The sequence below is a fragment of the Chiloscyllium punctatum genome, chromosome 40 (assembly GCF_047496795.1).
Source record: "Chiloscyllium punctatum isolate Juve2018m chromosome 40, sChiPun1.3, whole genome shotgun sequence".
Classification (NCBI taxonomy): Eukaryota; Metazoa; Chordata; class Chondrichthyes; order Orectolobiformes; family Hemiscylliidae; genus Chiloscyllium; species Chiloscyllium punctatum.
In genome coordinates this window covers 48,235,990-48,251,954 of record NC_092778.1, presented here as the reverse complement: position 1 = coordinate 48,251,954, position 15,965 = coordinate 48,235,990, and positions in this window count along the sequence as shown.

Sequence of the window (15,965 nt, the reverse complement as noted above, 5' to 3'; positions counted from 1 at the left end):
ATAGCATTTTACATTCAGTTTGAGGGACTGAAACTTTTTGTGGAAATTTAAATCAGGGCAATCATGTGATCTGGCTAAGGTGAATTGACACATTGGGTTGCAGGACCGTAGAATCATAGAGTTACTGCAGTGTGGAAGAAGACCATTCGATCCAGTGACTCCACTCCAACCCAACCAAGAGCATCCCGTTCACACCCCCTCCCCCCACCCTATCCCTGTAACCCTGCATTTCCCATGGCTAATCCACCTAGCCTGCACATCCCTGGACACTATGGGCAACTTAGCACAGCCAATCCATCTAACCTGCACAGCTTTGCATTGTAGGAGGAAACCGGTGCACCAGGAGGAAATGGAGAGAATGTGCAAACTCCACACAGCTCAAGGTTGGAATTGATTCCAGGTCCCTGGCGGAGTGAGGCAGCAGTGCTCATCACTGCTGGGGAAGTCAAGAGGGACTCAATACCAGATATTTCAAACCTTTCAAACATATATTATAGAGACTAAGAAAAATTCCTAGGGACAGAACCACCATTTATGACTAAAAGTTAAAAATAATGACAAACTTAATAGTAGTAAGCTATAATTGTACAAAATTGGATGTTAGGACAGAAGATTGGACAGAATATAAAAATGACAATTAATGTGTTTATGAAGGAAAAATACAGTACAAGAGAAAGCAGAGACCTTGAATATTTTTATGGCAGAGGTAGATAATTTTTTGTTGAGCGAAAGAGGTACAGATTATTGGGGGGTGGCAGGAATGTGGATTTGAGGTTATACTCAAATCAGGTGTGATTATTAAATGGTGGAACAGACTCAAGGAGATGACTTGCTTACATTTGACTTCAGGATATTCGTTTACAATAGAGGCACATGCTTCTAGTAGGGTGTCATGTTTCAAGTGATCTGTAGTAAGATAGAGTATGGGACCGTTTTACCCTCAGGTCACATGGTATGATACAGTGACCATATCATGACCATGTCCCTTAAAGCCACACTGACATATTGACTGTGAGATATGATACAACACAGTTGATAAAATACCCAAGTTATATTTGATCTCAGCTCATCTTTGGAACAATATTCAAGACAGGGATTGGAAGATATTTAGATTCTGAGCACTTAAGGGAAAGGGAGATAATGCAGGGAAGTAGAGTTGAAGTAAAAGGCGAGCTATGATCTTATTGAACGATGGTAAGGTTTGCAGGACCAGCCTCCCTTTTGTTATGCTGTTAAGGTGCACCCCTTCAAAATGATTTAGCCGACAATGTTCTTCTGGGACTTGTTGTGCTAATAAATGTAATTGTTTTTTGACCCAACCATGTCGTTATTCAGACTGAGTGCTAGTGGTTGTATCAGAACCAGTCGCGTTGAGCTGTTGTCAGTAAAATATGACCTCGCTCAGATCGATAGTGAGTCAAACACAGAGTTTATTTACAAAAGCTTTTGGGAAGCACTTGGGAGAAGTGAAGTCCGCAAAGGGGCACCTGGACTTCTCATTGAATACAGTTTGGGCTAGTTTATTTATACAGTTTTATGAAACCAATAAGTTAGTATTGTTCCCGATTGCTGTTGTCAGCCAGTGTTCCAGCTTGATAGGCTTTGTGCTCCTTGATTTGGTTTGTAGATCAGGTGTTAAGTGCAAGCTCTTCAAGTTCTTCAAGCTCTTCACAAGCTCTTCTGCCTGTGCCTCCTTGCCCTTTGTCCTCCTTGATCTGATTTGCTGTACTTCCATTCGCCAGGCTGTTATAAGTCTGATGATCATTTTGTGACTCACTAACATCATCACAGATAACTATGGAGTCTTCCTGAGGTATTAACATATGTTAATTACATTGTTACAAGAATTTAAATATTAACGCTTTCCTCTCCACCTTCAGAGCTGTCTTTCCAATCTGGAGAGTGAGCACCAGAGGTTTGAGCGAAGGAGTGGGAAAAATCTTTCCCAAAGAACGGAAAGATTACAACATGGAGAAAAAGATCAACCAGAATGTTAAAGTCTTGATTAAATTGTTATTGCAACAGTGGAATTCAGCTTGACATTGAGTAGTTTTACCGGGCCAAAGCAACTAGAGAGTCTCTCGATTGGCCGGAACTCTGAGGTTTAACAGATATAACTGAAGAGGAAATAAAGTAACAATCCATAAATTGCAGGGTGTGTTACTGTATAACTTGCCTAAATGCATGGCGCAAAAGAATTATAGTGGATTATAGTGTCAAGGAATCGCACAATGTTGGCACTTTGCCAGTTGGAGTTAGTTGCTGAATCTCTGCACAAACTTGTTTGGAGTATTTGGTAAAGTGAATTAGACAACAATGAATGTGTACCAGAAGAAATCAGTCATCTCAGGTATATGGACAGGGTGTGGGGAAGGAAGAAACATTTTCCTTTCCCTGCATATATCAGATCTAACACTTGGTCCTCACTATGCCTGGCCCTTTTGATGGGGAGATCCAACAATTCAGGGAAATCAAAGCAGTCAACCAATGTCTACAAACACGCCACATTGAATATAGGAACTGATCCAGCTCTGAGTCTGTCTACTCACCTGATGTAAAGAAACTATCAGACCTTGGCTTTCTAACAAGCAATCACGGGCCCCCAGCACTGTCTCCTGCTATAGGGTAAGCTGTTGGAAGAAGCAGATGCGTCAGAAGAAGCAGTAACAAAACAAACACTGTTACAAGAGGGAGCCACTGAGACAAAGGGTGGGAGGAAATAGAAATCACTACCACACTCCTCAATGTATTGTGGAGAATAGCAAAAGGAAAGAGAATTCAGTGCAAGTTGACCAGAATGACACTGGAACTGAAAAGGCTGAGGACTGGTTGGGTGAACTAGTCAAGAATTCACTTGAAAGTAGAAGATAGAGTGAGTGGAGGTGTCTAATACTAAGCTGGTAGAGAGAAATGATATTTTTCTGGTTGGGGGAATCCAGAATAAGAGGAGAAACCCTAAAACAAGAGTGAGATCATTCAGAGCTGGTGTCAGGAGGGACATCTTCAAACCGAGACCAGCAGAAATCTGAAACCATCTTCCTCAAAAATCTGGGGAGCAGTTGAAAACCTGAAGCCTGAGACTGGTCAATGTTTGTAAAGTAAGGGATTAGAGAGCCAAGAAACAGATGAAATTCGGACATAGATCTATCAGGACCTTAGCGAATGTCTGAACACGCTCAATAATCTAAATGACCTGCTCTTGTTGCTATGTTCATCAGTTAAAAGGACTGATCCTATAAAGTGTCCTGACATTTCTTTTGTTATGAAGCCAATTAAAACAGTTGAGAAGAAAATCTGTTTGTGGGCTTTGATGCAAAGCCAGGGCAAATGAAGATAGTGATTTATTTGGCACCGATATTGAGAAAGCTTTTGTGCACTGGATGTTTCAGGCATGTAACTGAATCTGCTGCTTGTTCGAGCCTGCTGTACAACACTTCCTCCAGTGTAACTCATGCCTCATGTGGGGAATCTTCATCTCCTGTGTCCAGTCTCAGCTTGCTATTGCCTGCTCCTGCTGCTGAGCTTCTGCAAGTTGTGCTTGGCAATATTTTATCCGATGATCATTCTTGCAAAGTTGCTTGGGACTACTTTACTTCATTAATAAATGAAAACGGTTGTTGCGTACAACTGACAACAATCATTTTGGACATGGCTGACTGGCTGTATTGCAGTCATTTCACCTTTGATCAGCCAGAATACTTGCTTCAGAACACTTGTTCCATAAAGTCTTGAACAACTCACTACGTTCCCTTTGAGTTTGGTTCCCCCCCTAACCTCCATAGCCTTAAGTTCATCTGAAACTCTAATCTGGACCTATCCAAACTCACACCAAATCCTGTTCACTTATTACTCCATGTTCTCCAGCTCACATTGCCTCCTGGCAGAATACTGCCCTGGTTTTAAAATTCTCTCCCTTATTTTCAAATCCCTCCATGGATTCACACCTCATCCTCTTTTTGTTTGTAAGCTCCTCCTGTCATACAGTCCTCAGACAGGTACATGGATGGGATAGGTATGGAGAGAAATGAACCAAATGCAGTCAAATGGGAAGAGTTTAATTATGCAAACTGGCTGGCATGGGCAGTTTGGGCCGAAGGGCCTGTTTCCATGCTGTAGACCTCTATGACTCTATCTCTGACCTCCATTAATTCTCACCTCTTGTGCTTCCCTCATATTCATAGTTTGCTTAAAGTGATTTTTTTTCAGAGGTTGTTGATTGGCCTAACTGCCCATCATCGGTGATGTCATCGGTCCTGCTTCCCTCTCTTGTCCGGAATTGGAAAGGTTTAACGATTTCGCTTGTAATTTCCAACCCGCCCTCACTCTCACCTGGTCCAACTCTGACTCCTCCCTTCCCTTCCTCGACATCTCTGTTTCCATTTCTCAGGATAGACTGGCGATCAAAGTCCACTACAAACCCCCCAACTCACACAATTACCTGGACTATATTTCCTCGCACCCAGCTTCCTGTAAATACTCCATCACTAGCTCCATTCCATTCTCCCAGTTCATCCATCTTCATCGCATATATTCTGATGATATCAACTTTGACAAGGCAACCTCTGAAATGACCACCTTCTTCCTCAACCAAGGATCCCCCAGCATCATTTTAACAGGGCCCTCAACCAGGTCCAGCCCCTCTCCCACACTATTGCCCGCGCCCCCTCTCTTCCCTCCCGCAACAGTGATAGGGTTCCCCTTCTCCTAACCTACCATCCCACCAGCATCCATAAGTAGAAGATCAGCCACCATTTCCGCCACCTCCAGCGAGATGCCACCATCAGACACATATTCCCCTCCCTTGTCTGCCTTCCACAGAAACTGTTCCCCCTGAGGCATCCTGGTCCATTCTTCCTTCACTCCCGAAACCCCCCAAAAGCCCCACGGCACCTTCCCCTTTCAACTGCCGAAGGTAGCTAGGAAAGGTGGGTTTATGCAGATGATAGGGTTGAGGGGAGGAGGTAAGGAGTGAACTATAAGTACGGATAGAGCCCAAAAAGAGAGGAAAGCAGTTGGACAGGCAAATTTACCTGCTTATTTACCTCTGTCTCCTCAGTATCCAAAGACCCAAATGTACCTTCCAAGTGAAGCAACGCTTTACCTGCACTTCATACAATCTGGTCCACTGCATTCGCTGCTCACAATGTGGTCTCCTTTACACTGGGAAGTGAAGGTTAGAGTAGGGGGCCGCTTTGCAGAATACCTGTGTTCTGTCCACAAAAATGACCCTGAGCTTCCAGTTGCCTGCCACTTTAACACACTATCCTGTTCCCTGGCCAACATCTCTGTCTCACGCTTGCTGCAATGCTCCAGCAAAGCTCAGTGTAAGCTGGAAGAACAACATCTCACTGGGGACCCTGTAGTATTCTGGACTTAATATTGATTTCAATAACTTTCGGGCTTGAACTCTCTGGTGTCCTAGCCCCCACCCCTACACATCAAACCTTGTTATCACACACACTGCTATTACAAACAACCCATTGTTAGCCACTAACAGTCTCCATTAACAACTATTCACCCTCCTGACCAGATCAGTATCCACTACTTTGCCTGTCCAACTGCTTTCCTCTCTTTTTGGGCTCTATCCCTACTTATAGTTTACTCCTTACCCCCTCCCCCCACCCTATCATCTGCATAAAACCCACCTTTTCCTAGCTACCATAAGTTCTGGACCTGAAATGTTAACTCTGCTTTCTCTCCACAGGTGCTGCCAGATCTGCTGACCTTCTGTTTTTGTTCCTAATTGCCCATGAACTTAATGTCTTGCTTTGTCACTTCAAAGGGCAGATAAGGGTCAGCCATCTTGCTGTCAAACATTGCACTGGAATTCCTTCCAGAACAGAATTGTTTTTCTGTTCATTAACAATTTGCCATTGGGATCCACGCTAGGGATAAACATCCCCTGCTCTTTCTTGTAGAAAATAAAGGTCATGCATTTATATAGGACAGCTCACAGCATCACAAACAGCTTCACAGTCAATAATGTCCTTTTTGCAGGTTAACGACTGCTCTAATGCAGCAAACACAGCACGTTCCCACACACTACAGTACGATAATGATCAAATAATCTCTTTATTGATATGGATAGAGGGATATTTGTTGGTCAGGATGCCAAGGGAAATTCTCCTCTTTTACTTTGAAACTGTGTCACAGAATCTTTTGCGTCTTGTCATAATCACAATAAAAATAGATGATAAATACGAACTCCCATCACCTGATTCTAAAACCGAGGACCTTCATAGACTAAAGTGAATTTTTAAAAAGAGGTCAAATACTGACCTAAAATGGCTGATGTGATCAGCTAACCATGTCGAATCAAGTTCATAAAGCCATCAGTAAACAAGAATCAGTCTGAGTTGTATTTACCATTGTTATAAAAAGCATTTAGATCTGTGTCCCCTGTGTCTCTTTCTGGAAGTTACACATTGGTGTGTTAGCTGTCTGCAGATCAGTCAGCTTGGAAAGGCAATCAAACTCGACTCAGGAAGACATACTGAACTATATTTCAGCAGCCGCTCTTAAGCACTAGAGCAGAGACAAGAAAAAAAAGGGTTTGTAGGTCGTGTTCCCATCAATCTGGTTTCTTCTGCAAGGAGAAGTCCAAAATCTGTGTACAGAGGTTAACACCTGCAAACACATTGCCATACCGCACCCTCAGAGTAGATGTATGTGCACGTGGCTATGCAGCTTCGATGGAATTGCTGGAAAAGCTCGGCAGGTCTGGCACATCTGTGAAGAGAAATCAGAGTTAACGGTTTGGGTCGAGTGACTGGGTCTGAGTCACCAGATCTAAAACGTTAACTCTGATTTCTCTCCACAGATGCTGCCAGATCTGCCGAGCTTTTCCAGCAGTTTCTGTTTTTGTTTCTGATTTACAGCATCCACAGTTCCTCCAGTTTTTATTCAACTGAGACAGAACATTGTTTGTAAGCAAGAACTGGAAAACATAATCTCTTTCTTTCTCTGCCTGTCACTGTCAACCTCAAAACCTCATGCCTGGTTATAAAAAAAACGTTTAACAGCAACCAATCACCAAGAACCCAAGGATATCAGCAAACTTTGCTATTACCGAAGAAAATAAATAACAATGAAATGTTTGGGACTGAGATATGCCAGTCAAGACTAAGATAAACCAGTCATAGTTCAAGGACTTTAAAGAACAATAAACTGCAATTTCCTCTACCTTCTTGTCTGTACCAGACCACACTCTTTTGAAACTTTTGCCTTTGTTTATTTTTTTCAGGATCTTAAGTAATAAAAATTCCTCTTTCTTATATTCAAGAACACTTTGTAATTTGACACCTTCATTTTCTCTTTCTTATATTCAAGAACACTTTGTAATTTGACACCTTCATTTTCTAGATAATTACAATTTAATTGAAATATGGTAACTGCGTGCTAAAAACAAGATAAACAATTGAAAAAAAGTAAAATTAGTTGTGACTGGCTGTGGGCGGGGTCATACATCGGGGAGTCGATTCCCTCTCCTCACCTAGTCATCACAATCCAGCTGGGAAGGCTGACAGGACATTAATACATTGTTTTATTGGCAGTGCCTCTTCTGTACCACACAGGAGTGCCAACCTGGGTTCTTTTCATTATTCAAGTCTTTGGTACACGAAATAGGCTCACAATGTTCTGGCTGTGAGGTGAGAATGTTACCCACCGACTGGAAGATGACACCACAGTAAAAAAAACGGTCAAAAACAGGCTTCCCTTGCGTAACTAGATGTTAAACCAAGAGAAGAAACAACCTGCTTTGAACAGAAAGGTACTGGCAACCTGGATGAGGCAACTATGCCCTGCAGGATTGGCAGGATGCACAGGTGGTTCTTGCTGGTGTATAAAAGTGGTGCAATAGGGTTAACAAGGTTAGTCCATCTGTGCTGGTACCTCCCGGGTTTTACTGTAAGAATCTGTCAATTTTAATGACAGCTTCAGGCCGGATGACAGGTCCGAGCCCTAGTGATACGATAACGGGGACTCATTCTCAAGAATAGACCCATCTCTCTTTCCCATCACTTCTGTTCCTACTCTTGGGAAGCCTGCAGACTCAGGCTGTCGATAGGGATGGCCCATGTGTAGATACTCTGTTAAACTGTTTTTCTTTAATTCGTTCAGAAGATAGTTCCCGATGAAACCAGCATTTATTAGCCACCCCCACACACCCAAATGGCTTGTTAGATTTTTTTGGGTGGTCAACGACATTGCTGTGGGACTGGAATCACGTATTGACTAGACTGAGTCAGGGTAGCAGATTGCTTTCCTTAAGAGGCATTTGGATGGGTTTGGAGGGGATAGGGGCCGGGTGCTGGCAGGTGGAACTAGATTGGGTTGGGCTATCTGGTCGGCATGGACTGCTTGGACCGAAGGGTCTGTTTCCGTGCTTTCTATGACTCTAAGTGAATGGATGGATGGATTTGATGAAAAACCACCAGTTTCGCGGTTGTGATTTCTGAAATTGGCATTTTATTCCAGATTTATCTAACCTAAAAATCGACCATAGTGGATTGAGTGAATCTCTCAGACCCGTGGGTTCCCATTCCGGTATCATCAGCATTCTAATCGGAAAAAGAATTCTCCGACAACACTAGGTCATGCAGTGTACGTGGTGACCTGCTGCAGGAGAATATCCAAATACTGAACTTCTTTAGGGCTTCTCATTTCAATTAACAGCTGCAATGGCTAAGTTGGAAGGAGCAGCACCGTTTCCAGCTGCACGTCCTGTAGTCAGCTGTGGCTCAATGGGGAGCATTCTTGCCTCTGAGTCCAATGGCTATGACTTCAAGACCCACTCAGAAATTTGAGTACAAGATTTTCACTGACAATCCTGGTGCAGTAGGGAGGTGTGCTCCACTATCCTTGGGGTCATCTTTAGGAGTCTGCTCACTATACTGGACATAAAAGATTCTGACCAATGCTCCAAGATTACCAAGGAAATCCCCCCAGAACAAAAATAATTCATTCTGGATTAGTGGTGCTGGAAGAGCACAGCAGTTCAGGCAGCATCCAAGGAGCTTCAAAATCAACATTTCGGGCAAAAGCCCTTCATCAGCCCTTCAATAATAATTCATTGCTCATCGAAACACCGCTAATGCAGATTACTCAATCTTCATCACACCCTCATTCGTTGGTGCTGTCTGTGTGCATATTGGCTGCTGCATTTCCCATATTACAACAATATATAAGGACTTGATTGACTGTAGTGTACTTTCAGATGTTTGAGGTGGTGCGCGGAGCTGTAGAAATGCAAGGCTTTCTTTTATTGATTCAGTGCCAATGTAGTGACTGAGAAGGTGGGTTCAATAATCCCTGGGACCTTTTTTTTCTTTGTCGGACTAACAGCGCTCCGTCCTTCTGCAATGGATAAAATGATTGCTTGATCCCCTACAGAGAATCCCCACGGAAATGCTCCCCTCTCGATTTGGCCTATTTGCAATGAATGAGCTAATGCCGCTACAAATCTATCTGCCAACGAATTCCATAAGAACGCTCGACGTATTTGTCACAACATCAACCCAGGTATGAAATAAGGTTAGATAAAAAATGGACCTGCCAAAAGAATAGTTTGAAATCAGAAGCAATTCTTTCAAGTCTGGCAGGTTATCTACTGCAGTTCTGAATTGATTCATTCAACCCCTGCTGGACATAGTGGGAGGCTGAGCTTGGAAACCATTTATTTTGTGGACAATCAGTAAAGTCTTATGGTCTCTCAGCTTCTGTCTCTGACAATCCCACTGTGCTACAATATGATGTAAAATCGCCTGCAAATAGCTCAAATAATTCACGAGGCAAGATCTTTCACCTTTAACATTCTCATTTAATTGTTTACAGTGTTATTTTGTTCAACTTGACCTTTCTGAAATGAACCAACATTGTTCCGAGATCTTTCTGCGGGAGGGGGAGATGATATAGCTGGTGATGAACAAGTCTTTATGGCTGTGAGAATGGGTTCTCCTTGGTTCACTTGTTAACCCTTTGGCAAGAGCCAGACTGGAGCTCGAGAGCGGCCTCAAATCAGGAGAAAGTACCAGGGAATGTTTAAGCTGTTTGAAAGTTTCCCCTCTTAAATAAAAACAGGAAGAATAAAAAAGGAGTAAAGTTGAAAATAATACGCTTACTCACTGGGTTGAGGCTGTATTAAAAACGGTGAATTTTCACAGCTTTCAAGTTTCACAGGATTTGGTGATGACTGTTGTAAATCAAGGTGGGAGCAGGCAGTGAAAGATTCCCACTGTAATATCACAGCTGTGTAAAGGCAGTTCATTGACAGCTGCAGACTGAATAACTTTTGAAATTATTGGAAGGAAGTGTGGGCAGCTCTTTTCTTAACACTCAACTCTTTGTGTACAGGCGATATGTCACAACAATTGATACCTCACTCCCAGGTGGTACCTCACTCCCAGGTGATACCTCACTTCCAGGTGGTATCTCACTCCCAGGTGGTATCTCACTCCCAGGTGATACCTCACTTCCAGGTGATACCTCACTCCCAGGTGATACCTCACTCCCAGGTGGTACCTCACTCCCAATTGGTACCTCACTCCCAGGTGGTACCTCAATCCCAGGTGGTACCTCACTCCCAGGTGGTACCTCAATCCCAGTTGATACCTCAATCTCAGGTGGTACCTCACTCCCAGGTGGTATTTCACTCCCAGGTGGTACCTCACTCCCAGTTAATACCTCACTCCCAGGTGGTACCTCACCTCCAGGTGGTATTTCACTCCCAGGTGGTACCTCACTCCCAGTTGATACCTCACTCCCAGGTGGTACCTTACTCCCAGGTGGTACCTCACTCCCAGTTAATACCTCACTCCCAGGTGGTACCTTACTCCCAGGTGGTACCTCACTCCCAGGTGGTACCTCACTCATAGTTAATACCTCCCTCCCAGGTGGTACCTTACTCCCAGGTGGTACTTCACTCCCAGTTAATACCTCACTACCAGGTGGTACCTCACTCCCAAGTGGTACTTCACTCCCAGGTGGTATTTCACTCCCAGGTGGTACCTCACTCCCAGTTGATACCTCACTCCCAGGTGGTACCTCACTCCCAGGTGATACCTCACTCCCAGGTGGTATTTCACTCCCAGGTGGTATTTCACTCCCAGGTGGTACATCACTCCCAGTTGATACCTCACTCCCAGGTGGTATTTCACTCCCAGGTGGTATTTCACTCCCAGATGGTACCTCACTCCCAGGTGGTACCTTACTCCCAGGTGGTATCTCACTCCAAAGTAATTAGATAGGGGAGGCAGCCTCTGGGACAAGATGGTTGTACAAAATCAGACAATAGTTCATTAAAGTCACCTTGAATGAGAAGTCAAATAAAGCAGCAAAACCTCTTTTAATGAAGAAACAAATGGAGAGTTGATTTTGTTTGCGATTATGTCCTGAAGGAAGATTTGGAATTGATTGAAGATGATGGGATGCCTGTCACAATTACAAGTAAACATGATTCTTAGCCAATTGGAAATAAAAAAACAGCTCTCACTGTTGATGTAGTCATTAATGTTTTCCTTAGAGGGGAATTTTGAAAGCAAATCCATGTCCATAAATTTCACACCAACTATATCCCTTCATTAGTTCCAGTTGGGAACCTGTCAAGAAAAGATTTAAGTGATGTGTATTGCGGATTAACTCTTATTTTGCTGTAACAATGTGAAAACCATATATCATTCTTCTGTCCTTAGTTGGCACCTCAGGATGGTTTATTCCTCTCCAGTTTGATGGGATTGGAGATGGCTGCTCAGTTCAGTGTGTGATCTACACAACTCTGCCACAGTTTTGGCTGATGATGCTCGAAGCATTGGGCGGGTGAGTTGTTTGGAGGTTTGTGAGCTTTGACTGCTTCTCATTGGGTTCCTGACAAAAGTCTCTAAAATCGTTTGGTGCCTTCTTGAATAATTACTCTGAAATGCAGTGACTGTTGAGCAGGAAGATTCTACAGCAAGATCCCCTCAACAGGATGGTAGCTGTGATCCATTAATGCGTGAGCGACATTAGTGCAGGAAACCACTTAAAGTGAATAACAAAGAGAATCACCGGATTTTTAGCCTCAGGCATGAGGAGCCTTGTTTTATGATCAGAGCACTACCTTCAACAATGTAGCACTCCATCGTTATTGCAAAGTAATCCCAATGCAGCTTCTGAGTTTAACACGGGAACATTGAAAAGGAGTTGGCCATTCCACTCCTCAAAGTGATTGTGGCTGATCTGTTTTCTAACTCCATGTATTGTACCCGCCTTAAGCCCGTATCCCTTAGTAATAAAAATATCTGTCTCAGATTTAAAATTAACAACTGATCTGGCGTCAACTGCTATTTGTCAAAGGGAGTTCCAAGCATTTGCCACCCTTTGTGTGTAGAAATGTTTCCTAATATCTGTGCTAAGCAATCTGGCCCTAATTCTCAGACTCTGCCCCTTCATTCTAGAATCGCCAACCAATGGAAATAGTTGATCTTTATCTACCCTGCTTTCTCCTTTTAATATCTTGAACACTTCATTCAGATGCCCCCGTAACCTTCTATGTTCTAAAGAAAACAGGCCTACTTTGTATGAGGAGAAAGTGAGGACTGCAGATGCTGGAGATCAGAGTCAAAGAGTGTGATGCTGGAAAAGCACAGCTAGTCAGGCAGCATCCGAGGAGCAGGAGAGTCGACGTTTCAGACAGAAGCCCTTCATCAGGAATGCTTCACCATTTCTGATGAAGGGCTTATGCCTGAAACATTGACTCTCCTGCTCCTCAGATGTTGCCTGACCGGCTGTGCTTTTCCAGTATCACACTCTTCGATATTACTTTGTACTATCCCTCCTTATAACTTAACCCCTGAAGTTAATTTTTATTCATTTGTGGGACATGGACATCACTGGCTGGGCTAGTATTTCTTGCCCGTCCCTGGTTGCCCTTAGAACGGTGGTTGTGAGCTGCCTTCTTGAAGCACTGCAGTCCTAGTGCTGTAGGTTGACCTACAATGCCTTGAGGCAGGGAATTCCAGGGTTTTTCTCCAGCTTTAGTGAAGGAACAGTGATATATTTCCAAGCCATGGTGACGACTGGTTTGGAGGGAAACTTGTAGGTGGTGGTGTACCCTTGTATCTGCTGCCCTTGTCCTTCTAGACTGAAGTGGTTGTGGGCTTGGAAGGTGCTGTCTAAGGATCTTTGGCAAATTTCTTGTCCAGGCATTGTTCTTATAAACAATGATGGACCATGAACCCAGAATTTCCTGAGTCAGAGCCAAGTATGTCACCAACCATCAAAACACTCTCTGTTGTCTATGTGCTTAGTCACTGTGGTGTGCTACATCTGACAGTGATAAACACAAATTGTCTTTCTTAGAGTCATAGAGTCATAGAATCATAAAGTCATACAGTATGGAAATGGATCCTTTGGTCCAACTTGTCATGCTGAACAGGTTTCCCCAAAATAAAATAGTCTCACTTGCCTGCATTTGGCCCATATCTCTCTAAACCCTTCTTATTCTGGTACTATCAAATATCTTTTAAATGTTGTAACTGTACCTGCACCTACATTTCCTCTGGCAGTTCATTCCAAATTTGAACGACCCTCTGTGTGAAAAAGTTGCCCCTCACGTCTCTTTTAAATGTTTCTCCTCTCACCTTAAAAAATATGCCCCTAGTTTTGAACTCCCCCACCCTGGGGAAAAGGTCATTGCTCTTCATCTGATCTATGCCCCTCATGATTTTATAAACCTCTATAAGGACACTTGTTAACCTCTTACACTCCAATGAAAAAAGTCCCAGCCTCCCAGGTTCGATTCCAGCCTCCGGTGACTGTGTGGAGTTTGCACGTTCTTCCCATGTCTGCGTGGGTTTCCTCTGGGTGCTCCGCTTTCCTCCCACAGTCCAAAGATGTGCAGGTCAAGTGAATTGGCCATGCTAAATTGGCCATGCTAAATTGGCCATGCTAAATTTCCCAGAGTGCTAGGTGCATTAACCAGAGGGAAATGAGTCTGGGTGGGTTACTATTTGATGGGTCAGTGTGGACTGGTTGGGCCAAAGGACCTGTTTCCACACTGTAGGGAATCTAATCTAATCTATCCAGCCTCACCTTATAACTCAAACTCTCCAGTCCTGGCAACATCCTGGTAAATCTTTTATGAACTCTCTCCAATTTAATAATATCCTTCCTGTAGCAGGATGACCAAGACTCGACATAGTACTCCAGAAGAGGGCTCACCAATATGCTGTACAACCTCAACATGACATCCCTACTCCGATACTTTAAGGTCTAAGCAATGAAGGCCAAGTCTTCCAAATGTCTTCTTACCCATTGTCTAATTGTGACCCAACTTTATAAAACTATTTACTTGAACCCTGAGTCTCTGTGTTCAACAACCGTACCCAGGGCCCTATCATTACCTGTTAAAGTCCTTCCCTTGTTTGTTTTACCAAAATGCAACACCTCACATTTCTCCAAATTAAACTCTATCTGCCATTCCTCAGCTCATTGGCCCAATTGATCAAGATCCCTTTGTATTCTTAGATAACCTTCTTCACTGACGACTATATCACCAATTCTGGTGTCATCCACAGACTTACTAACCATTTCTCCTAAATTCTCGTACAAATCATTCATATAAATTACAAACAACAGCAAACCCAGCACCAATCCCTGTGGAACACTGCTAGTCACTGGTCTCCAGACTGAAAAAGAATCCTTCACCATCATCCTCTGTCTCCGACCATCAAGCCAATTTCGTATCCAATTGACAAGATGTCCCTGAATCCCATGTGATCTAACTTTACTAATTAGTCTACCATTCTTTATCTAAGACTTTACCAAAGTCCATGTAGACAACATCTACAACTCTGCCCTCAATTTTTTTTGGTACGTCCTCAAAAAACTCAATCAAGCTTGTGAGACACGATTTTCCAAGCACAAAGCTTTGCTGTCTATCCCTAATGAGTCCTTGCCTCTCCAAATGCATGTAAATCCAATCTCTCAGAACCGCCTTCAATAACCTACTCACTGCTGATGTCAGATTTACCAGCGAGTTGCCACGCTTCACCTTATGCCCTTTACTAAATGAAGGCACAGCATTCGCCACCTTCCAGTCCTCTGGCAACTCACCCGCGGCTATGGATGACACAAATATCTCTGGTGGGGACCCTCAATTTCTTCCCTAACTTCCCACAATGTCCTGGGATACAGTTGATCAGGTCCTAGAGATTTATCTATCTTTACGTTTTTTTAAGATCTCTAGCACTTTCTCTCTGTAATGTGGTTTCAAGACAACAATATTTATTTCCCTGCATTCCCTAGCATCAATGTCTTTCTTCACAGTAAAAACTGAAGTGAAAAATATATTTAGTATCTTTCCCAACTACTCTGGTTCCACACATACATGACTTTGTTGATCTTGATGGGGCCATATTTTCTCCCTAATTGCTCTTTTGCTTTTTCTGATGCAATTGTTTAATCTCTTTGAATTATCCTTCATCTATTTGCTGATAGTATCTAATATCTCTTCTTTGCCTTCCTGATTTCTCTCTAAGAATGTACCCCTTATACTTTTCAAGACATTCACTTGATCCCAGTTGTCTATTGCACAGTCATAGAGTTGTACAGCATGGAAACAGACCCTTCAGTCCAACCCGTCCATGCCGAGCTAATCCAGTCCCACCTGCAGCACCCGGCCCATATCCCTCCAAACCCTTCCTATTCATATACCCATCTAAATGCCTCTTAAATATTGTAATTGAACCAGCCTCCTTCTTGTTCAATTTTAATGAGTAGATTTAAATCACATGTGCCTCCTAGAGGCTAATCCTTATTCTGTTGAGCAGCTGCGGCCGATATGCTACTCTGGCAGCTCATTCCATACACGTACCACCTTCTGCGTGAAAAAGTTGCCATTAGGTCTTTTTTATATCTTTCCCCTCTCACCCTAAACCTATGCCCTCTAGTTCTGGACTCCCCCACCCCAGGGAAAAGACTTTGTCTCT